Source organism: Planococcus citri, chromosome 3 (genome assembly GCF_950023065.1).
Source record: "Planococcus citri chromosome 3, ihPlaCitr1.1, whole genome shotgun sequence".
NCBI lineage: Eukaryota > Metazoa > Arthropoda > Insecta > Hemiptera > Pseudococcidae > Planococcus > Planococcus citri.
The window spans coordinates 22,552,982-22,577,876 of record NC_088679.1 but is presented as its reverse complement, the minus strand read 5'-3'; the positions used below and the strand labels follow the sequence as shown (position 1 = coordinate 22,577,876).

The 24,895-nt window shown below is 34.6% G+C and overlaps 1 protein-coding gene across 4 annotated transcripts in view; it reads right to left on the bottom strand.

Moving 5' to 3' along the window:
- Positions 1-24,895, bottom strand: part of cpx (complexin) — a 478,766-nt gene that overhangs the window by 198,078 nt on the left and 255,793 nt on the right. The gene's annotated exons all lie outside the window — the stretch shown is intronic.

Below are 24,895 nucleotides of genomic sequence, written 5' to 3'. Positions count from 1 at the left end.
TTTGACGACGTTTCACTACTTTCTTTCTAGGCTTTGCACTTTTCTTTGTAGTTTTCTTTTGTTTCACAGTTTTATTACTTTTCTTATTAGAACGCGGCGTTTTCTTCGTCTTCGCACCACCAGTTTTACGTTTTGACTGAGTAGATTTCTTACAACGTTTAGTTTTATACCCATTACCTTTCATGTTTCCAAATACAGCATCCATAGCTTTCTGTTTGAGATTCTTGACAGCTTCACTAGTGTGGGTATTGACTGAATCTTTCAACGTTGCCTCAGGTAGATCATCAAGAACATTAATACCACACTGTAATAATTCTTTTCCAACAGCTCTTGCACCAGATTTAAGCAATGGTAAAGCGCCTCTAAAAAGTCCACCAAGAAAACTACCAATGCCATGCCCCCTTTGATAAGGAGAGCCTTGAAAGTATGCCATACCATTACCACCAGCTTGTAACTCGTAATACTCATCAAAAACATTAGTTGGATTTCTGTGATAACGAGCCATTTCGTCTAAAATGCAGCCGCACGTTCAACTTCCCACACAAGAATGGAACAAGTTCGCCACTGTCCTTCCTTATATTTACTTCAACTGTTTCAAAATCTCGCTTCAATACTGGTATATAGTAAGGTTCTGTGAATGTGTGACTAATATTTTTTCCAACTTCTCCAGTTTTGACAATCCTTAGCAAAGGCGCCAAAGTATCACCAATAAAGTTAGGTGCTACAACATCACTGTAAATGTACATATGTGGAGGAACATCAAACTGTAAGCTAGGAGGGAAAGGGGATTGTACTGCAAGTGATGAGGTTCTAGAGTCTGCTAAACTCTCTTCAATCTGGTCATGTAAAATTGCACTGGAACTCATTTCCTTAACTAAAACTGTGTATAATGTGAATGTGACTGAATTTTCCAATTCCTCTGGTAATGCAAACCCTAAAACTATTGCCAGAAGGGGGCTAAGAAGAATGGAATGAATTTCTGTCAATCTTGCTGCTGAAATCTCTAATTTTACTCTGTTTGTTATGCTGAAGTAATCAAATTCAAAACCCATAGATGGTGGACCTTTCAATTTTTCATTTAAAAGCAGTAGAAGACTTTCGATGTTGTCATAAATACCATCAGCAACATTGATCACAGTAGTAGAGGAATCATCTTTTACTTCATGTTCAATTTTCATCCAAATATCTTTACTTTTAATATTAGTGAACACAGCAGGGTATTGAATCTCTACCAATGCTACTTCCCAGTCATCTTCTTTCAACGTAATTCTGTTTGCAAGTTTGTTGGTGTAAGATGCCAAAGTATTTTCAGGATACACTTTCATTGAAGCATTGCTCGGTAAGGTAATATAAAAAGAACTGTTAAACATTTTAAAATATTTTCAACTTCAAACATCTACCAAATCTTTTTCATAAATCCAAGAATTGAATGAGTCCGGATAACCTCTCCACTTAACAAGCAATTGTTTACTGGTCCCTTTACCTTTAGTGCGCAGTATTTTATCTATTTTAAAATCAGCATTCAGATCAAAATTAATTTTTTGCAACTCTGCTTCGTAAAATTTACCTTCAAGCACTTCCCCATTTAAATCTTCAACTTCATACACAGGTAACACATGTCCTATCACTCTCTTTACTTTGAAAACTTCTTCGGTAAAATTAGTTTCATATCCTTTTTCAAATGTTCCTTTTTCTTTGCGTAATCTTACATAGTCATTTACTTGAAGTTTTGGCTTCTTATAAATAGTCTTATCCAGTAAATCCATGTTACCGTAGGTATTTTTGTAAACTTGTAAAATATTATTCTCACTTACACTATTTGGTGACATACGGATGGTGCGATGATAGGAATTATTGTAACCATTTACCAAGTCTTGCAATACATCAATGTAACGTTGGGTGTTCATATAGTGTAAATACCGCCACATCTTTGTTTTCAGGGTTCTATTGAAGCGTTCAATTACTGCTGCTTTTACATCTGGGTTTTGTGTAGTGTAATGGTTGATGTTGTTATCCTTGAAAAATTTTTGTACGTTTTGGGCAATGAATTCACTACCTTTATCTGTTTGTAAATCACGGGGTTTTTGAGAGTTGATAATTTTTCCAAATGCTGAAATGATATCTGTTGATGATTTAGTTTTTAATGGCTCCACATAAGCTTTTTTACTGAACACATCGATCACTGTCAACAGGTACTTCATACCATCATTATTTTTACTTAAATTTTGTAAATCAACCAGATCGGCTTGCCAAAGATCATTAATATTATTAGTTATGTAGCAATTCCTTTTAAATGTTCTTAGTGCTGGCTTGAATAATGTATATGTGTCTTGTCCTCTTAGCCAATCATTTACTCTTTGAGAATGTATTTCATTTTTTACACGTTTCACCAAAGGAGCTGCTCCAGAAAAGGATGTTGCTTCAGCTTTGTTATAATACAAGTTTTCTAAGATTTTTAGATTTTCATCTTCATTTATGCTGTCCATGTTTACTTAAAAGTTAACCAAGAATGTCTTTTCTTCATTAAACGATTACTTTCTAATATTGCCTGTTGTTTACTGGCACGAGTCATAGGTTTTAAAAGTGGTGAATTTTTATCAACTAGCTCCACACCTTCAAAGTCTTCTTCTTCATAAATGGGTGCAACTTGTGATAAAGCTTTCCACCTAAATGTGTTTCCTATAAAGTCTCTAGGTACATTTAAATTTTTCAACGCATGTCCAAAAGCATACCATCCGTTAGCAGGTCCAACTGTTGTTCTATTGCGCATAAAATCACTCACCAGGTCTGCAATGTTAGATCTAGGTATTTTTTCTCCATGAACATACACGGTACCAGCATCATCCCATGTTATTACATTAGTATCCCTTATCCAGTTAAGAAATCTTATAGCCTTCTGTCTAAATGTTTTGGGTAATGGTGCCAAAATATGATGTTCAGATAAACTTCTAGTACCATCTAGTAATGATTTCTCAAAGTCAGGGTGTTGGCGGGATGGTATAATTGCTCTGGATATATTTGCCTTTTCAACATCTGCACGGTCCACAATTGGTAAAACCAAAGGTCTTCTAACATTATTAGTCCTATGGAAATATTTTTGAAGAGTCTGATAGTACATATTCCACTTATCTCGATCATCTAGCTGGTTATCACTCAATACTCTGGACATTTCTTTTTCCAACTCATGAATAGTGAGTTTGGCTGGGCCTGCTATTACAGGATCGTTTGTATAAGTAGGTACAGTATGGATAGGAGGAGGAGGAGCTGGTGGTACATGATTAATTAAACGCTCGGCATTCCAAGCATCCGCTGGTACCAACATCATTTTCTTGATTTTAGAATCCATTTTAATGTGATGTAATATAATTCAATAAAGTGTTCAAGGCTGCTCCAAGAAGAATTGGTAAGAATACCCCTTTCCCAGTTTGAACCAATTGCTTTCTCTTATGTTTCCACGATGCTCTTCTTTGAACAAGCGTACGCAATAACCGCTTATAACGAGCTAAATTCTTCTTCTGATGTGAACTTAATGGTACTGTTCCTTTTAAAGTATTCAAGGCACACTCACAAATGGCATTAATTAATTTTACATCCGCATTTTTTAATATATTCACACGTTGCGTACTATTTACTTTGGGTAGAGCCTTAAGGAGCTCAATGTTGTTCTTCACATTAAGAGACATTTTGCAAAACTGACTTTTTTATTAAGAAAACAAAAGTATTTATTCATTTCCTGCGAACATAAGCATAGCAGCCTTTATCAGATGGGAAAATGTTGGTACGATACCGAATTTCATCAGGGGTACTTTGTTTCAAATCAAGTAACAGATATCCATGAGGTTGAGATGTTGCATCGTTATAAGCTTCTTGTAAAAATCTTGGGTCCTCTGGACTTATTTGCCTAGCTAGATGTCGGATCTGTGCCTTATCTCTAGGATTCTTAAAGTATACAATGTAGTGAGCATTGAGAGAAATATCACGTTGTCCTTTACCCTGATGAAAAAGGTTCTGTGTTATGTAAAACACACTTATATTCTTATGGTGACATCCTTTTGTGAATAAATCGACCACTTTGTTATCTGCTTCACGCATTAAATCGTCAATAATTACCAAACGAGGTTTATTATCTGGAAACGCAGCATTTGGTAAGCCTTCTTCAAAATGAATCTCAGGATGTTCCGAATACCAAGGTTGCCACTCAGCATAACACCATATAATTTCGTGAAATTTTGTATCACATATTACATCTAAGTACTTTAAAAATTTTATTACAAACTGGGTTTTACCACACCCCGAAGGTCCTGCTACAATTGCAGAAAAGGGGTGTTTCCATTCGATATCCATAACTCAGTTTTGAAAAAAAAAACAACTTCACTAAACGATACACTTCTTATCAATGATAGAAAATTTTCACTGCATTCTTTTTTTATATGTAGGTACCTACTTATATTATGTTCAAACACTAATGTATACCTACTAAACAAACGAATTAAATGAATAAATAATTAAAACCTGCTTATCAAATTAAAAGGAATTATGGGGGGGAGGGGGGGGGTTACGGGTCCTTCCACTTGTGTTCCAGTACCCTCCACCCTTTATAGGTTAAGGTAATGTAAGAGTTTCAATTTTACTTCCCAAAGCAAAATTTAAACTCACTGTGTTGTTCCTACCCACATTCGAGGAAAAAAAAGTATAGGTACCTACCTATTTATATACACGTACGTACCTACCCCAAAAAAAAAATCGTGCATATCGCATAAGCCAAACATACTGATTTTCAACGCTCGAATACATACACACATAGTGTAGAAAACGAATGCAATGAGTGTATAGGTATTGGGTTCCAAGGTACAGGGCAGGGAATGCATCGGACTCACTCCACGTACGTATGTATATGTACAAAATACCCATTGCCGGTGATGGTAGTGGTGGGAGGGGTAGAACAGATAACACGCATCGTATACCTGCAAACTACCTGTACGCGGACCATCCCTCCTCCCCGCATCCTGTCTCGCGAAACACGTTCCATATAACCCTATACTAACTGGGTTTATAGGTACTGGGTGCAGAGGTACCAAAAAAGCTGGGTGCGAGTTCACGCCTTTACTACTAATGTAGGTACCTAATTCTTTTGAAAAATCAAAATAGAATAGAAACATTTTGAATTAATTAATCTATTTGAAGGAACAAAAAGAAAAGCAATCTGTTACAAAATAGTAACATTTAGCTTGCACACAATTCAGATTAAAATCTCACTGATAGGTCCTTCATCACATTCAGGGATGGTAACCGTAACCAAAATTTTTAACTGAAATGAATTTTAACCGCTAAAATGAGGCAAAAACTGTAACTGTAACTGTAACCACGACCGAAAATATTGATTTAAAATTTTTTAACCATAACCGTCGACCGTATATAATGGACAAATGGTTCAGATCGGAGATATGATGGCCCCATTTTGGATGCAGAATCCAGGTAATGTTCTGCACATGCGCCAGTTTACTAGTGTTGGTGAAGTAGTTGGTTGTGTTACAAGTTAGTTACGAGTGACGTCGACTGTGTAGCAACTGCAACGCTGAACCATCTCCCTCGTCCACCAGTGCCTGATCAATCAGGACACTATAAACATCATGTTTGGCGCATGAGCAGAAGGTTTGCTGGATTCTGCATCCAAAATCTAGCCGTCACATTTTGCCTCATTTTCAACGTTGAACTATTTGTCCATTATATACGGTCGACAACCATAACCTTAACTGATTCATTTTTGAGTAAAAATCTCATTTTTTTGTGTAAAATATGACATTTATTATGATTTTTGAGAAAAAGAAGGACTCAATTTGTCTAAAATTTTTTTCAAACTCAAAAAATGACTGTGTACTTAATTGTGTGTGTTTTTTTTGGCAGCAGACGCATTTTTTTGACATTTAAGTGCAAGTTAATATTTCGTTGCCTAAGTTGCAAAGTTGCGTTTGCGTATGTCCATCTGTTCACTTGATACCTCGTGTAAAAGTGCCTTCAATCTGGAGCGTCATCTATTGGGTTTTAGTGTTCAACCAATGGGTAGCTATGTCAGAGGCATGCCACCAGCATATCTACGTATTGGTTGAACACTAAAACCCAATAGATAGTGCTCCAGATTGAAGGCACTTTTACACGAGGTATCAAGTGAACAGATGTACATACGCTACTTTGCAACTTAGGCAACGATTTGATTAATGAAAAAAAAAAACCTATAACCTTTATTTTTAACTGTAACCTTTATTTTTTTGGGTCATAACTGTAACCCTTGAACTTAACCATCATCAATAATTTTGAAAAAAATAACCTCTAAAAAAATAACCAATATTTTTTTCATTTTGGTTTCCATCCCTGATCTTGATTCAAATCTTTTTCTTACCAATACATCTTAGTTAGAAAATTATTTCTCGATAGACATTATTTCTTATGGATATCATTGATTTCACACTATACTTAGGTATTTCCAAATCTTCAAGAATTGTAATGTTCTTCACATGCCACAGCGCGTTTATAAGTTTTCTTAGAATTTTGTTCTGGAATCTTTTGACGATCAGGATATTGGATTCACTAGCTGAACCCCATAATTCGATACCATACAACAAAATTGGTTTAAATAAACGTCTGTACATATGTTAAAGGTATTATACTCTACAGAGAGTGTTCTAATTTCGACAAATGGTCAAAATATGAAGCCAATTTGTTTGTTATTTTCATCGTTCATTCATAAGACTTGCATGTAATTGAGGGAACGAATTTAGTCGTTCTTATGTCCCGCAACCCACTCTCATCTAAACTTTAGGCAGGGATTTCTCCGTGAATTTTCAAAATTCTTCCAATTTTTTTTCACCAATACTGATATTCTATCTATAAAAGCGAGGGTATGTACATGTAGCCAAATTTTCTAATTTTGCTTTTACAACAGAGATGTGAGCATCTAAAGTATCTCCATTCAATTCCCTTTTATAGTCACTAAATGTCCTAAATCAAAAATATCTCAACATACCCTCACTTTTGAATGTTTTTTGAGCAAAATAAATCAAACCTCAGAAAAATCTGTTCTGTATTTTTGGCACAATCCCCGTCCAAAGTTGACCATTTTTCATCAAAAAATCTTACAAAACACGCTCCATAGAGAATACCCTTAAGATCTTGTTTTGTTGGTACAGCATTATGTGACCCACTCTCACAAAACTGACTGTTTTGACAAAAAAAAGTTTCCAAAATAATGATGTTTGAAATGAAATTTTAAGGGCTGAAAGATCAGATTTTTTATTATTATTATTTTTTTTTGAAAATTAGTCAAAATGGTCGGTTTTGTCAGAGCGGGTCACATGTTACTACTTAGTTCCAAGAAGCCAATAAAGTGATTCGAGTTTTTTGTTGAGTCGAGTTCTCTTCTTCAGAATATGATCTTTCCATGTGAGATGGTTATCAAGGTGTAATCCCAGATACTTATTTGACGACATTTGTTCGAAGTAAGTATTCCATCATTATTAAACATTAGTGAGCAAGTTATTTCGACTTTTCTTCTGGTAAAAAGGACATAGCTATATTTTTCAATATTGATTTTTATTGTTTATTGCTAGGGCAGAAGAATATATTCTGTGAAAAACTGAAAATATGCGCATATTGTATGCACTTTTTTTGTCGAAAATATGCAAAAAAATCCCTAAAAAGCCAAAATTTGCAAAAATATTTCCAGAATTTCTTACACAATATGGGCGAATTCAATACCACCTTGATAATTTTTTGATAATGTGATAAAATCTTATATTTTGAGGCAGTTTTTTATACAATGTTGACGTTATCCATTCAAAAAATGTGTGTTCATTAAATTGAGAAAAATTAAAATTTGTGTCGAAAAAATTATGAAAATAGCCATTCAAAAAAAATTGTGTTCAAAAAATTATGAAAAAGTCAAATCCCTAAAAATAGGGAAAAAACTGTAAAAATTGATCAAATATGCTGAAATATGCGCTAAAACTGGTAAAAATATGCTAAAATATGCAAAATAACATTGACTCATTGGACTCAAAATCGCTTTGATTAGCAAAAATTTGTTGGATATTCCCTATCTAATAGCACAGAAAAAAATATGCTAAAGAATATGTTCTTATTCTGTCCTCTTTATTGCGTTTAAGTTGTTTTGTAATTATTAGTCCATTGCAACATTTGGATCAAAATCTTGTGTGGTAATTGCAGTGTCATCAGCTTTTAGTTGAATTTAACCCCCCCCTCCCTCTTCTCAACTTAGAACTAGCCTTTGAGCAATTTTTTGTCCACGCCGAAATAACCTGCGCCAAATACTTGATTTCCCTGAAACGCGCCTACTTTGGAAATTGAGAGGACAGCTGATTTTTGAAAACGTTTATTTTTTGATCTAGCTAAACATTTTTTGGGTGTGTTTACGTGAATGCGAAAAATAAGTGATTTTTGAGCACAGGTACATAAATTATTTCTCAAGAGATGTCCTAAAATCTCATAATGTGTGATTGATGGACCAAGATTGGAGACCTGGATAGTGAATGTGTACTTTGTAAAACTATGGGAATCTTTCGATGGGTTATCAGGTATGTATTTTTAACTACCAAGGTGTTTTTAAGACCACTTTTGACAGCAGTGAGGAAAATTTTCTGATCACGGATCTGAAAGTTTTCTGGTGAGATTCACATAAAATCCTTTGAGTTGGTTTTAAAAAAAATCAAAAGAACAAGCCAAATTGATCGCTGAGTTACTGAGAGTTTTCACTGTAAGTCTCCCATAGGGCGTATTAGAATTCCATTAAGATAGCTGATTTGTTTAAAAAGCAGCCCAAAACGAGTCTAGACTCTATTTATAAATGAATTTTTTGGGAGTATTGGTGATCGAATTATCTTTTACTCCATAATATCTATTATCGAAACACAGCTTACTCATTTTACCAATAATGATTATGATATTGTGACGAGAAAAAACCAACGGAAAAGCTCGATCGTTATTGCGACTCGTTAATTTTTAGCATTTTTCTTCTCTTTTTTCCACCGGATATTATAAAAATATCGTCGGTCGTTAAATAATACGCCTTCCTATAGACATTTTTTTGATTGAACAAAAGAGCAAAGTTGCTTTTCTTCGTAAAATAAAAAAGCAAAGGAAAAAAAACAGAAAGGAAAGCGAAAATAAGCGAGAAAGAAAAATGTACAACACGTACCAGACGTTGGAAAATTTCATCTCGGAATCTGAATTAATGTTTTGTCGCCGACGGCATCGTCATATCGGCATCCAGGTGAAAGGGGTGGCAATTGGTAAAGGACGAGCATAGGTTTGTATAGCGACGACGACGACGAGTATGTGACTCGATAGAAATTTAGCCATCTTCGATACGGCCGTAATTGGAATGTTGGTAGCGGAAAATTGCATGAAAGCACGACGACGAGTGTTTTTTATTATGATAAAACGTTCACGTTTCGTATAGTATATTTCACAAATGATCGGATCATTAAAAATTGTTGAAAAGCACGACTTTATCAGGAAATGCGAATCGTACCTACCCAGACCCACCTACATTGCGGAGAAGAATTGTTTTTTTTTTAAAACGTATATTCGGTATTTATACGCCTTTGTGACAATATCGTTATCAGATGTAAATGTTCGTAGTATAGAAAGGAATAACGCTAACTTCAGCTTTTCGCGAAATGATATCATTTTACGATAAAAATAAAAAGAAGAAGAAGAACGCGATATAAGCAGTAGTGCAGGTCTGTGGAAGAGAAACAGAATGCAGAAAAGAAGAGAAAACACGTTAAATTTTTTGCAATAAAAGATCATACGTGACTTTTCAGAAGTTTTTTTTTCTCTGTTCGTTGCCAGAGATTATGTCTGTATAGAAACCTTCGTCAAATTAGATTCAAATATCAAAGATTTCCGATAACGAGAAGGTAACTTATTTTTGAGAATAACGTTATTTGTAAAATGATCATGTCTAGAGTTCAGCTATTTGAAAGGTGCGGTAAAACGTAGCTGTGTAGCAGCGAGAGAAAAAAAAGAAAGAATATACATACCATCAAGGAATATTTGAAAAGTTTCCAAGTTTACTTTTAAAAATGGCTATAGAAAATGGCGGTTCTTTATAGTACTCGTTATAGCGAAACGAATATAGTATTAAAAATGTCAAATACATGTGCAAAAGTACTATAGTTACGAAGCAGTAGTGGCAGTTGGTTCGAATACTATAGTTCGAAGTAAGAAGGAAAAAAAATCACAATTTTTTTTATTATTGTCGCGATAAGTAACGATAAGAAACGAGGCGAATTAATTATAAGGGAAAAAAATGCTCTCTATAATACAAATACTTACATAGTCCGTTGGAATAATTTATTATTAGATTTCGTTGTCCTTAATTTAATAATTGGAACGATCGTGTTGAGCTGCGGGCAAATCTTAAGCTAATGTCGACCTTGAGATAGTAAACTTTTAGGACGCGATGGCAGCTAAAATTTTAAACGGCACAACGTCGTATATCGCGTTTAAATTATACCGCCGAAATTGTACAAGTGAATCTAATTCATTATGTATGTCGTAAAATAATACACACAACGAATTGCGAATAAGTACCAGCGTGTATAACTCGAAGGGGTATATTAAATCCAAGGGTTAGAATATTTTCCGCTAATGCGGCCAACGCGGTGAAACTAAAAGCGCTACGAAACGACTCCGTATTAAATATAAATTTTACTTTTCTTCGTATACTCGTACATACATAGCGAGTATACTGTACGTATTCTCGGCTTGATGAATTGTTTTGCATAAGACCCTCGGTAATGCAGTTTTTCATTGGGTTAGTCCGGTTATATGGTATCTGGTGTGTTTGGATGAGATTCGCTCGGTTTTAAATGAAACTACGGCGCAGTGTTGTACAGATATCGTTTTCAGGTTTTGTATTATGAGCGAATGTACCAACGGTATAAAGTTGCCAGTACGATAAATGTGTTGTTATTTTGACTAGACGAGAGATAATACTGGTATAAGTCGCTGTTTCGAATGTCTCGTGGCCTTCTTTTACAACGAGTTTAATACTCGAATGAGATTTTGGCTCGAGTATTCACATTCTCCATATTTATGTGGCATTCTGCTAGCAAAGGGCCAATATGGCCGAAACTGAGTTATTTCCATGGGGTGGTGATCTAAACTGTGGGAAATCGAAGAAAATAGATCTGAGCTGCTTGAAAGATGCAGAAATCGTTGAGAAAAGTCAGTTTCAATTTCAGAGAAAATGAGTGTTAAACAGCAAAAAAAAAAAATTGGATGATTTGTTGTTTACTTGAACGTTTTTAGGAGAAATTTCCTTTTAATGAGTTCAATTACAAGTAATTCTTGTTGATTAGATCACTTTGTGAATTTTTGAGATGACATGGCGTCTGAGAGAGAACGATAAATGCCACATTTGCATGCAACAAAGGGTGAAGAGAAATTGTCTCAAGATGAAATGAGCCCACTTTGATCTCATAGACATGCTGCACAGTTTATTCCGGAGTTCTGAGACCGACGGGTTCTGCGCCAGGAGGACTCAAAAAATGTTTCTAAATCCCTAGCTGACAATCTCCTAGCATTATGGTTAATTTTCATCAATGTGATAAGCTTATACGTATTGGGGTGTATATCGTGAAAAACAATTTGAGGGTATTTTGACCAAAAAGTCACCTAGAAAAATTTTTAGTTTTGGAGATGCTCCGGAATTGAAGAAGAGATAAATGATTGTACATATACTTACAAACGGGCAATTTTCAAAACCTGTTCTGGAAAAAATGGCCCAGGTCTGAAAGATAGCACATATGCCTACCTATTTGAGTTTTGCGTCGACCTAGGTCGTTGCCATCAAAGCCCAATACCACTTTTGGAATTTCTGTGAGTCGTTGGAAACTTGCAAATCGCTTATCGTAGGATAAATTTATGTTTTGAAAATATTTTCTTCTCAAATGTGTATTTCGAATTGATTTTTCAAACATTTCTGAAACTGGGGTTGAAATACTTTAAAACGCAATGATGCCTATTTTTTGCGTCATTATTGCCAACTTCAAAAAATCTGAAAAATTGGTGACGAGCTCCTGCAGAGGGGTGGGCAAACTCTTCGAAAATAGAGTTGACTGTGTGTTGCACTCGCTTTTCTGAATTCTTCATTTAAACAGTGTGCCTCTGATTTCAATTCTTATCCAAAAAAAGAGCTAGTCATAACTTATTTACGAATTTTTTCGCTTCGATGGAGTTTGCACTTGTAGCTCTTTTCCACCCTCACCCTATCATTTTTCATGCTTTTTTGAGTGAAAAAATTCAGGGTTAAGGTCAAAGCATCCTTATCAATATCATTCATGACGTCAAAACATGAAACTTTTTCAATGTTTTTGAAGTTTTGACTCGTGTAAATTCAGAAACTTTCCTTGAGCAAATAACAAAAAGTGAAATTGAAGTCTTAAAGAGTTTTTTAATAGAGCATTGGTACTTGGAGAACTCTTGCGTCTCTTGCACAAGAGTTCAAACTCTCCGACGCTTTCAAACACTTTTTGAAATGGAGTGGAATTGTTGGTAAAACTCTTGAGTTTTTCAAAGAACTAAATTTTCAAGCTCCTTGATAACATGTCAGACTATTTTGAGAAAAAAATGAATACTGAGGAAATTATTGGTAATTACTGGTAAATTATTGGTATTTTCTGATAAATTATTGGAAAATTACTGATGGTGATTTTTGGAAAATTACTGATGGTAATTCGCAATTTCTGGTAAATTACTGGTAATTTCTGATAAATTTCTGGTAAATTACTGGTAATTTCTGGTATATTTCTGGTAATTTCTGGTAAATTACTGGTAATTTCTGGTAAACTACTGGTAATTTCTGGTAAACTACTGGTAATTTCTGGTAAATTACTGTTAATTTCTGGTAAATTACTGGTAATTACTGGTAAATTACTGGTAATTTCTGGTAAATTACTGGCAATGTTTTGCAAATTACAGCTAACTTCTGGTAAATTACTGGAAATTTTTGGTAAATTACTGATGATTTTTGGTAAGTTGCTGGTAATTATAGGAAATGATGAGCAATTCCTGGTAAATTACTGGTACCTAATTCTTAATGAAGTACAGGTAATTTTTGATAAATTGTCAGTAATTTTTGGTAGATTATTAGTGTAGCCTATATTTTTTTATAAATCACTGCTTATTTCTGGTTAACCACGATAATTTATAGGTAAATCTGAAAATCTGGTAAATTTTGGTAAAATATACCTACTGGTAATTCTGAGACATGTTTCGATATTTGGTGTGAAATCACCAGTAATTCTTGGTAAATTACTCGTTATTTCTGGAGTAAATCAATGGGTATTTTTACATTCTACTGAATTTTAAAATGTGGCTACTAAAGTTCTTCAGATTAGGATTAAGGATCTGAAATTTTTTAAGGCTTTCAGGATGTTGATTTCAATGCACGAAGTATGAATTTTACTGAGGTAGAATTCAGAAAAATGAATGAATTTTTTGCAAAAAGTTGCAGTTTTCTGAAACGATTAAAACCGGTTTTGGCCCTTGGTTCATTTTGGTGAAGAAAGAACTCTCTCCTTGTTTTCAACTTTTATTTAAGTTAAGCAGCAAAGTGCATTCCAGGAAGTTCAACTTTCCGTCATCAGCTGTCACATAAGTACACACCCGGACAAACAGACACGCTCATCCTGACAGAAACCAATCACAAACACAGATAAACTGATAGACCCAGATAGAAAGACCACATCCAACTTTTACTTCAACATGTATACTTCATTAGGTACTTTATAGCTTGATGGTGATGGAAATTTGAACTTTCTGAAGAGTACTTTGCTGCTTGAATAAAAGTTTAAAATAAGAAGAGAGTTTTTTATTTTCCAATATTATTGGACTCCTTAGTTTAAGTTCACACATCACTATTATGGTAATAAAAATTGAGAAATGTATCGATTAGGTACCTATTTAATTCTAGAAGATATATTAGCCTATTTTTGAAAAATAAAAAAAATAAAAAAAATACCAAGTTATTCATAAACACGTGATTGAAAAAGGCTGAAATTTGAATTACCTATACCCTTTTCACGGTCTTCCGATTCGATTGGTAATAATTTCAAGGCCATTCTGAAGCTTGAATTTTAAAAAAAAATTCCAAAAATAATCACTGAAAAAATTCCGGACAAATGTACTCCTCTCCCCCTCCCCCAAAAAAAACCATTTCCATGCAAATGAAATTTCGAAATGAAGTGAATACACAAGTGATCAAGATATTGAGAAGCGATAAATTCGAACTTTCAAAATAGAATAAAATAAACGTACCTCCTCTCTCATTCTAGCTTCATAAATGTACGTCAACAATAATTCTGCATATCAGTAGAAAAAATTCATCACTCAGGACGTTTGAAAAATTTGACACTGTCGAAATATCTGAAAAATATTAGGCCTAAAAAAATTCCTATAAGCCCTCCGAAAAGTCAGAGCTCATTACCATATTCTTTTCTCAAACTTCTCGAAGAAAACAAAATTTGTGCACTTTTGGAGCACCCTGCTGATAAGTTCACCGTTTTATTAAATTCTCATATTTTAGACGCATCATCTTCAATAAAATAATTATGCAAACCTGATTAAAACATATAAATCGCCTCCTTATAGCCGGCGAATAATCAAAAAAGCTCAGTTGAGACTTTCGGAACATACCATGTTACATGCGTATTTTTTTATTTATTTATTTTTTTTTGTTGAAAATTTCAAAGCAACATAGTCCACGGCATATTCAAGTATAACTTTCACGTTTTTCGCCCTCCGCTCCGCTTTATTAATCTACCCGTCTCTCTTTCTCTCGTGAAAATGACCGTGCAATCGTGAAAGTTGCGAAATGAATGGAACGGAAAGTTACAAATTGAACTCGGTCTGGTCGTTCTTATATATTTATCAAAGTGAAAAAAGAGCTTTTCTTCTTATAATGCAACGTTGTACGTAGGCGCGTTTGTAATGATGTGCGGAATAAAAATGAATAATGAAGACGAGTTTTTATGAAAATTTCTTTAGAAAGAAGCACAGAGAGAGAAAAGTTCTTAGAATTTGATTAATTGTTCGGTGTAATTTATTAAAAACTAATTGATTAGCAGACAAGCTATATAATGTATAACGATGTACAAATGAAATGAAGTTTTCTCTTTACGAGGAGTGGTGGGGGGGAGGGTGGATGGGAGGAGGAGGATGTCAGGGATAGCGAGAAAGTATTAATTAAAAATTCCGAGCAAATAAGTTTCGCGTGTCGCGAGGACGACGACGACGTCGAGATTATTAAAAAGAAGACGCGTACCTATTTATTCTTTTTTCTGGGTTTTATTATGGTTAAATAGCTGTGTAAGAAACGGGAAGTAATAAGTATATAGTCCTGGTGTAGTTCAGTCTGCTGAGGTGTTATTTTGGCGAGCAATCATTTACGAAACACCCTGTATATTTAACATATACGTCTGTTTTACCTCAAAGCGGTTACACTATGTCAAGTTATAACTGCTTTATTAATTTCTGACCGAATAGAAAAATTCAATGAACCGCAAAATAAAAAAACCATCGGAAAAGCGTTTAAAATTGCGAAGCATCGGAGAATACGAGCGGATGCGACGACGATGGAGTTCTTTTTTTCAAAAATGAAATCACCTCGGCGATGTTCATTTTGTGGCGAGATTTTTTCCGCGACATAATTTTTTATTCAAAATTTACCGTATCTAGTCACCTTGCTTTTTTTTATGGTGGAATACTCTCGAAGCGTGGAAGACAAGGCGAGAAGTTTTATTAGAATTTTTTTAATGTCAAGTTAGTAATGGCGTTTAATGGAAAGAAAACCTTACTTTGATTTTTTTTACTTTGCGAGTTCGTTGTTGGTGGTACGCGGAATTGTTACGGTTTTCAGCTGAATTAACAATCGCATAGGTCGGTTATTCTGATTTTTTTATGCGCTCGCAAAGAAAAGAAAAAAAAGCGGGAAAATGCAAAAGAAAACGTGGTATCGAAATGGTGATTTTTTTTTCTTCCTTCGTCTTATACGTAAGTACATATAACGCGTGCTGGTAAAGCCGACAGAAAATTTTATTGGCTTCGCTGAAAATTGCCTGATATTTTTCGACATAATTTGCAAATTATGTGGATTTCGCGCGTCCTTTGCGCGTAATTTTCAAACGTTAACGTAAACCTAAGGGGTTTTAGACGTTGCAAAATTTTATGTGCGGTGTAGAACACGTTAAATGGCGGAATTTGCGTAACGGGTCATGTTTTTCCATTTTCGTACGATCCAATAAATTTCCCAATTCGAACCGATAAAGATTTTTTGTGTTTGCGGAAAGCATAGCAAACGGTGCCGGATTTTAACAACGTACCCGTTACTCAGCTGATAAGCCCTTGAAGTATGAGGAAACAAGACCAAGACCTTTTGAATATTACCGCGCGGTTACAAAGCTGCCCTTTTTTTTTTTTTTTTTTTTTTTTTTAATGTGATCGCGTTTTTGTTGGCTGTGGTGCCTTTATTTTCATAACGATTCTGAAATGTTTTAGCTCGGTTTTGTCGTGAGAAAGAACTGGGGAAATGAATTTATCAACGGAAAATCTGATTCAATGAGAGGCTGCGATGTGAGGTTATTGAAAACTTTTGTTGTCTTTGTTCTAGTTTTTTTTTTTTTGCTTGGATATAATACCTCGATTAGAAGCCTCCTGATCTGAAAAACTTGAAGGAGGTCAAGGTTATAATCCAGAAATTTTTGTTTACCAATATGAAAATATTTGTAATCACGAACTCTGCGTTTCAAAAAATATTGTCAGCTATCGTGAAGAATTTAGGTAAGTGAACACCATTGGCAATATTTCATAGAGAACAACTCCAGATTCTGCTCTCTAAATTTGAAACAGTCAATTTCACTGCTTAGCAGTCACGACATTTTGCTTTTTTAAAGCAGTAGTTTTTTTTTACTGCAAAACAGTGAAAAATTACTGAATTGGTCAGTAAAAAATCATTTTGACTGACCAATTCAGTAATTTTTCACTGTTTTGCAGTAAAAAAAAACTACTGCTTTAAAAAGGCAAAATGTCGTGACTGCTAAGCAGTGAAATTGACTGTTTCAAATTTAGAGAGTGGGAAACATGAGCAATGGGTCATTCCACGCCAAATCGGCGGATTTTTGCACGAAGTTTCTTCGAATTTTTTCAAAATCAGATCATGTTTAGATGTCATCAAACGATGACGAATGACGCAAACCGGACATTTTTTCGATTTTTTTTCTGGCGGAGCTATAGGGCTTCAAAGTTCCCCAAAAAGGCCGAAAATGGAAAATTTCAGTTGCAAATTGGTCTGGTTGTACGAGAGGTGCAGAATTTTGAAACTTTTTTCAAATTGTAGTAGTTTGAGAGGGTAATCGACGAATGATGTCAAAATCAGTGTTGCCACTTTCAAAAACCTAAAAAGATCTATTTAAAAACTTATAATTTGAATAAAACCACAATATCTCCGAGTAAAAATTCTGAAAAAATTCTCAGTTTTAGTCCTTTTTATGTAGAATAACATAACAAAAAATTGGACTGGCATTTTTTCTCATTTTCGAGAAAAAAAAATTACAAGTTTGGCACTTATTGCAAAAATACCATCAGAAGCCTAAAAAATGAAAATTTTTGCATTTTTGAGATATTTTACCAATGAGTAGACGAACATTTGAAACAATTTCCCTCTCCCTGAAATTTGTCAACGAATCGACGATAAATTGTTATGCTGAAATTTCCGTTGACAAAGCTACAGTCTCTCCAAATGAACCGATTTGCTTGAGATTTTTCACGATAATAGCAATTATGATGTAAATGACCCTTTTCTTTCGCAAATGCAACAAAAAATTTTCATTTTGGAAGGGTTTTAAGAGGGAAAGAAATTGTCAAATTAGGAAAAAAGAGGTGATGAAATTTTGGAGAAATTTCAAGTTTCAAAAATCTACTGGAGGCTCCAGTAATTTTCAAAAAGTTACTGGAGGCTCCAAAGTACGACTTGAAATCCACCTGCAGTTGACTTCGTAGTGTATTGAAATTAGTTTGCAGAGTAAATTTGGCTTTCCATCTCCGTTTGATGAAATGTTGTGGGAATTTCAAGTTCCAAAAATCTGCTGGAGGCTCCAGAACTGCTCAAAACAGCGTGAAACTGTTTCCATTCGATTTGGCATGTCAAAAATAGGGTAAAGATCCCAAATTTCAGCTTTCTTGGTCAGTTTGGTAAAATTTTGATTTTTTTCCCTCATTTTTGGCATAAATTAGATTTTTGAAAATTCACCAAAAATCAAAAAAGGTACTTTAGCACTTGAAATTTTGACAGGTGATGAATTTTTACCTGATCTTCCGATCTACGTTTGTATGGTTTAAAAAATTTCGTGTAAGTCTTATGTTGGAACGCAAAATCTGTGATTTCGCCTGACCTGTCAATCAAAATGGCCCCCATTTTGAAAGTAGGGCCACTTTTTTTTGAGGACAAGGGCTAGAAATGTTCCCCAGGACTTCCCCTTTAAGAAAAAAGTTGTCCCGGAGGATCGGCACCCCGATGCAGGTGATCCTTATGCGGGCCTCCGGACTAAAAGTTCTCGTTGAGGCGAAGAACATATTATAAATTTAGAATCATACGTCAATTTTCTATTATTTTGTTATGGGAAACTCTTTATTTCACTTGACGCACCTGTCTGTCCCACTTCAACATCCAATCAAAGGGAACGACAAAAGTTGGTTCAAAAAAAAAATTCTGTAGCAAAGTGTTTGGATCAAATTTGAAAAATGAAGAGTCATTTTGTAGCCAAAGGATGGGACTACACAACAAAATATTCATGGGGTCTCAAAATTGAAAACAGGCAGTCACAATTTCCGGTCAAGCAAAAATCATCCCACTTGACCCGGTTTCACCCCTAGTAAAAATTTGTATGAAAATGGTGTTCTTTTCATTTGTTTAGAACGATGGCAAAATTTTTCCAATATGTATCACTTGCAAAATCATTGCCAGAAAAATGGTAGGTACGTATTTTTCGTAAATTCACTGGCAAATTAGGGGGAGGGGGGATTCTTCACATGTCCGTCTATGTATTGGTGAAACATTTCAGAAATGCAAAAATATTCATTTTTTAGGTTTCTACTTTTGTTTTAAAACAACTGGTGACATTTTTTCAATATGTTTCACTTATTCTTCATGAAAAGAACTAAAACTGAGAATTTCTTCAGAATTTTTACTCTGATTCATCTTGTTTTTTAACCTCCTTAAACAGATTCGTCTCAAGCTCAACCAACTTTAGTCTACCTAAGAAATTGTGGGTCATTCTGCGCCAAATCGGCGGATTTTTGCACGAAGGGTTTCTAATTTTTTTCAAAATCAGATCATGTTTAGAAGTCATTAAACGATGACGAATGATGCAAACCGGACATTTCTTCGATTTTTTTTGGTTGAGTTGTGGGACTTCAATGTTCTCCAAAATGGCCAAAAATGGAAAATTTCAGTTGCAAATTGCTCCGGTTGTACGTGGTATAGAATTTTGAACTTTTTTTCAAATTGTAGTACTTTAAGAGGGTAATCGACGAATGATGTCAAAATCAATGTTGCCACTTTCAAAAACCTAAAAAATCTATTTAAAAACTTATAATTTGAATATAAGCAGGATGTCCGCGGAATTCAAAATCAGGAAAATTACCTTTGATTGATAGATATCAATTTAAGGTCACTGCCAACTCATCGTCGCTTACCCCTTACTATAAGGTCACGTTAAAATCAATTACAATGTGAGAAAATTATCAAATGAGCAATTAAGAAGAATTTTACACTCTCCTGGCGCAGAACCTGCTCACTCTGAACTGCTCAATATGACTTTTCTACGCATATTTCTGAAGCTCAAAATTTGATCTTGAGACCTGAATGACATGCTCTTTCAGTGAGCCAAATTTCAGCTCAATCGAAACAGACGCGAAGTAAAGATACCCGTGCAAGGAACTAAAGACATTAGTTACGACTTTAGGAGCACCCTGTGCATTATCGTAACACAACCACGAAATAAAAGTATCTATATTTTCACCCTCTTCCGCATTTCTTTTACGCCCAAACTTACGTTGTAGAATTTGGAAAACTTTCGCAGAATTTTTATATAAACTGATGAAAGCAAATTATTAATTTTTCAATCGTTGCCGAAGACGGAACATTTTTAAAATGAGTTTCATTTTTTCAAATGTAATAAACTCTTTTCTTTTGATCAAAAGAAAATATTCCCAAGAGTATATTGTTGCGCACGTAAGGTCGCTGATTTATTCAGATATAGATGGAAGTTTACGTTTCAAAGTAACCCTTGCCAGGACCATCCTCAGAGATAGGTATAATTTCTTGTAGAGAATAAAAGGAAAAAAAACTTTTAAATAGATGGAGATAGTTATAGGCAATTCCATAAAATGTAAAGTGGTTACAACCACAAATTAAATGTATTACTCGAAATTAGATTTTATTTTATGCTCAGTTGAATATCAATTTTTTAAGTAGGTAAAAGTATCTCGATTCGTAGTTTTAATCATCGTCAATGAAAAAGCACTTCGGTCGTTCTATTTTTTGAATTGGTGAAAATAATCAACTTGAAATTATTTTTTCAAAGACTTGAAAAATTTTCTATCTACAAAAATAGGTACCAATCGAATAAAAATATTTTTGAAACTGGAGTTGTAGTTCGTACTTAGGTAAAGATATTTTAAAAAATTCCCTATGAGACAAAAGTTCCTTTTTTAATAAACGAGTCGTCAAATATTTTTCTCATCTAGAAAAATGGCGGAAAACGATGTCAAAATTGTGACAGCACGATTAGCCGATGAGAGCTACTCCCTCTTTAAAATGATTTTTCAAACCTTTAAAAGCTTAATTTTCAACATCTTTTTCCACAAATTCCATGTACATACAACCCATCCTCAGGAAAATTCGCACCTCTACAATCATCCGTCACGTCGTTTCAATCACATCTCCCCCCCCAAAAAAACCTAAAAAATCCATCCTTAACATTATCGAAAACGAAAAAATGACACCTCATAACTCGAGAAAGCGAAGAAGGTGATTTCAAAACACACATCTCGAAAGTAACGATGAAACAGCAGAAGAGAAAAATCCACTATATGCTTGTCCGCATAGATATTCCTCAGATACGACGGCAACAATAAAGTAAACGTACTTCGATTTATCTATAAAAACAAATTTTATTTGCAGCCGCCAAACACCACCATAATCGGAAATGGTCGCTCGACGTGTGCGAGAGGTAGGAAAAAATACCACTTCGATATTGAAAGTGGAAAATGCTCGACTGGTTACATTTCACGATTAAACAAACAAACGCCATACCGCATCATGTTCGTCTTCTTTTCGTCAACTTTTTTAACAACCGATTCTCTCCGAGTCCTGGATTCTTTTCGCCTTTTCGCTCCCTCTCCACTTAGCTTTTTTTTTTTTCGTCATAGCTGGACGTTCATACCATACCATATACTAGAATCGTACACAAACACGACAACTTAATAACAACGTTCGGACAATCTTTTGAAAATATAACGCCACATTCGTGTTTTTGACAGCATTTCACTTAATCTTAGCTAGCGAGTGTCTTTGTGAAACTGTACACTCGGTAAGAGTGTTTCTCACTCGTTTTTCCAGCTCTTCTGCCATCTCCGTCGCAGACGAGAACCTCTTTCGGCGGCGCGCGATACGATGCTATGGTGGAAATAAAAAAACATTAATTTCAACTACGACGATTACGAACTGTATTTTCAGAATTCTTCCGCATCGTTCTAAGCCAAAAACGGTATTACCAGATTAAAAAACGGTAGCGAAAAAAATTCTCTAGCATGAATATGAAATTACGACGTTAATTTTTACCCCTTTACTCGCTTCGCGCCTTTACTTTGTGATGTATCCCTCTCCGACAGAGTGGTAATATTTCACCACCAACCAGCGTTGTTCCAGTGCTCCAATTCTTCAACATCGCCGACATTCTAAGTGGTTAACATTAAGTTTGTTTTAAGCTAATTTTTTCCTGACGGAAATTCACCGTGTATCTACTCTCTTAACCAGCAGAGAGATGCTTTTAAGCTTCTTATCGTTAATTTTTTCTCCTTTCTTTTTTCAACGCTGGCATGAATTTACTTTGGTAAGTCTAGCCAGCGAATTTTTCCAAAGCTCGAGAAAAGTTTTATCGGTTTAGAGAAGCGCAGTGAAAGGTGTATTTTTTTTACATGGATACTATAAGGGGGAAAAAAGTGTTTGAAAATGGAAAGTGAAGTTCAACTTGCCAAAAAAAAAAAAAAAAAAAAAAAAAAATAGAAAAAACATATACCCGGTACCTACTAATATATCTTTTAGAATTGAATGGGTACCTAATTGGTATATGTATTTGTCAATGTTCATCACCAAAATAGTAGCCCAATATGTGAACCTAAACTAAGGAGCTCAATAATGTTGGAAAATAAAAAACTCCCCCCATTTAGAATTTTATTTCAGGAACAAAGTATGTACTCTTCAGAAAGTTCAACTCTCACAAATGGTGCAAAATTTCTCAAAATTGAGACTATTTTACCAAAATTTACCAGTTTCTAGATTTATGTATGAATTACCATGCTTGACTGGAAATGACCAGTATTACAAAAAAAAATATACCTTTGTTAGCAATTCACCAGAAATTACTGAGAATTTATCAAAAATTACCTGTACTTTATTCAAAATTACCGGTAATTTACCAGGAATTACCAGGAATTTACCAGAATTTACCAGTAATTTACGAGAAGTGACCAGTAATTTACGAAAAGTTAGTAGTTATAATTACCAGAAGTGATTCGCCAGAACTTACCAGTAATTTACCAGAAATTATCAGTAATTTACTGTAAATTACCAGAATTTACCAGTAAATTACCAGAATTTACCAGTAAATTACCAGAATTCACCAGTAAATTACCAGAATTTACCAGTAAATTACCAGAATTTACCTGCAAATTACCAGAATTTACCAGTAAATTACCAGAATTTACCTGCAAATTACCAGAATTTACCAGCAAATTACCCGGATTTACCAGTAAATTACCATAGGTTACCAGTAATTTACCAAAAAATTACTAGTCATTTACCAGAAATTACCAGTAATTTACCAGAAGGTACCAGTAATTTACCAAAAATTATTAGAAATTACCAGTAATTTACCAAAAATTATTATAAATTACCAACAATTTACCAAAAATTATTAGAAATTACCAGTAATTTACCAAAAGTTACCAGTTATTTACTAAAAATTACCAGTCGTTCACCAGAATTTATTCATTTACCAGAAATTACCAGTAATTTAATTTATCAAAAATTATCGGTCATTTACCAGAAATTACCAGTGATTCAATTTATTAGAATTTACTGGTAATTTACCAGAAATTATCGGTACTTTACCTGAAATTTCTAGTAATTTACCAGCAATTATCAGAAATTACACGTAATTTACATAAGTTTTGTTTCGAATTGTGTTCTGATTTTATATAAAACACTGTCAACTTTGAACGTGAAAACTAAATTTAGAATTTTTCACCTCCCCGCTCCACCTCCAAAGAAATAAGTCCAGATTCGAACTCTGCGGCCTCGAAAACATATGTATCAATCGACTTATTATTACACGATAATATAAGCAGAATTTGACATTTTCTCCCTGTTTTGTTTTTAGCCAAGTTGACGGACACCAACCGAAGGACAATCTCAACGTTTTTTCGTTTTTATAGCCTTACTTACTGGACATTATTTGATATGTAAAATATGTGGGGGGGGGGTTATCCTTCCATGGATAAAAAAAAGACATGCTGAAACCTTTGAGAAATTAGCCATGCAGGTATGTACTTGAATTTTACCTTTTTTTGAGAATTGTCCACTTACAGCAGTCTATTTACACCATCTACCGTTGTATTTCTCAGACTGTTGGTAAATTTTCATCGTTATTGTAGCGAATTTTTCCACAAATATACGTACCTACTATTATAAACAAAGTAGGTAAGCATAAGGAAAAAGCAAAAACTCCCATTCATGTATACCCATAAACATAATAAATAGGTCAACCCTTGACACTATACATTATATGGTCACGGAACACGACATTCTGGACAATAAAATAATTCACACCACTTATGATAAAATATCCTGCACCGAGTTTTCGGCTTCAACTACTCGTACGGTGTCGATTCGATGTTCCGAGGATATTTTAATATTGAGAAATTACGCTGGTGCCACTGCCATCGCCATCGCTATCGCCAATGGCACCACAGAGGTAGAACATATTTTCACGGCGAGAAAAACGATGCAGCCTGCGAAAACAGATAGATCCTGAGGGAAAAGATGGAAAACACTTTCCATTTAAGATATCCGCATAGCTATTTGTAAGAACACGTGACCAACTAATTCCATTACTTATGGTTGAAAAGCTCGCATCCGTGAGCGAAGAATATAAGGCCGCGCGGCGACGCGGTGGTGGCGTGGCGGAGCGAACATTTTCTTCGAATAGTAAATTCGTTTACCCATGATACCGGGGCAGGTTATTTCAATTTTAAATGAGAGTTCTGCCTCTTAAATAGTATTTACGTTTAGTATTCAATTTAATGTGTGCATCGTGTCGCGCCTGCATCTTGAACGAAACCTAACCGTTTATACTCTTGCGAACATTGTCTGGAAATTGCCATCTCTTGTCCTTCATCCTAGCTCTATGTTCTATCTAATTTAACCGATGAAAAGTGTACAAGTAGACCGAGAAGTGGAACCTTTTTTTTAAAAAAAAAGCTACATATATTGATTATCGACTCGACGTGTGCAATGCATAGTATACTTATTACG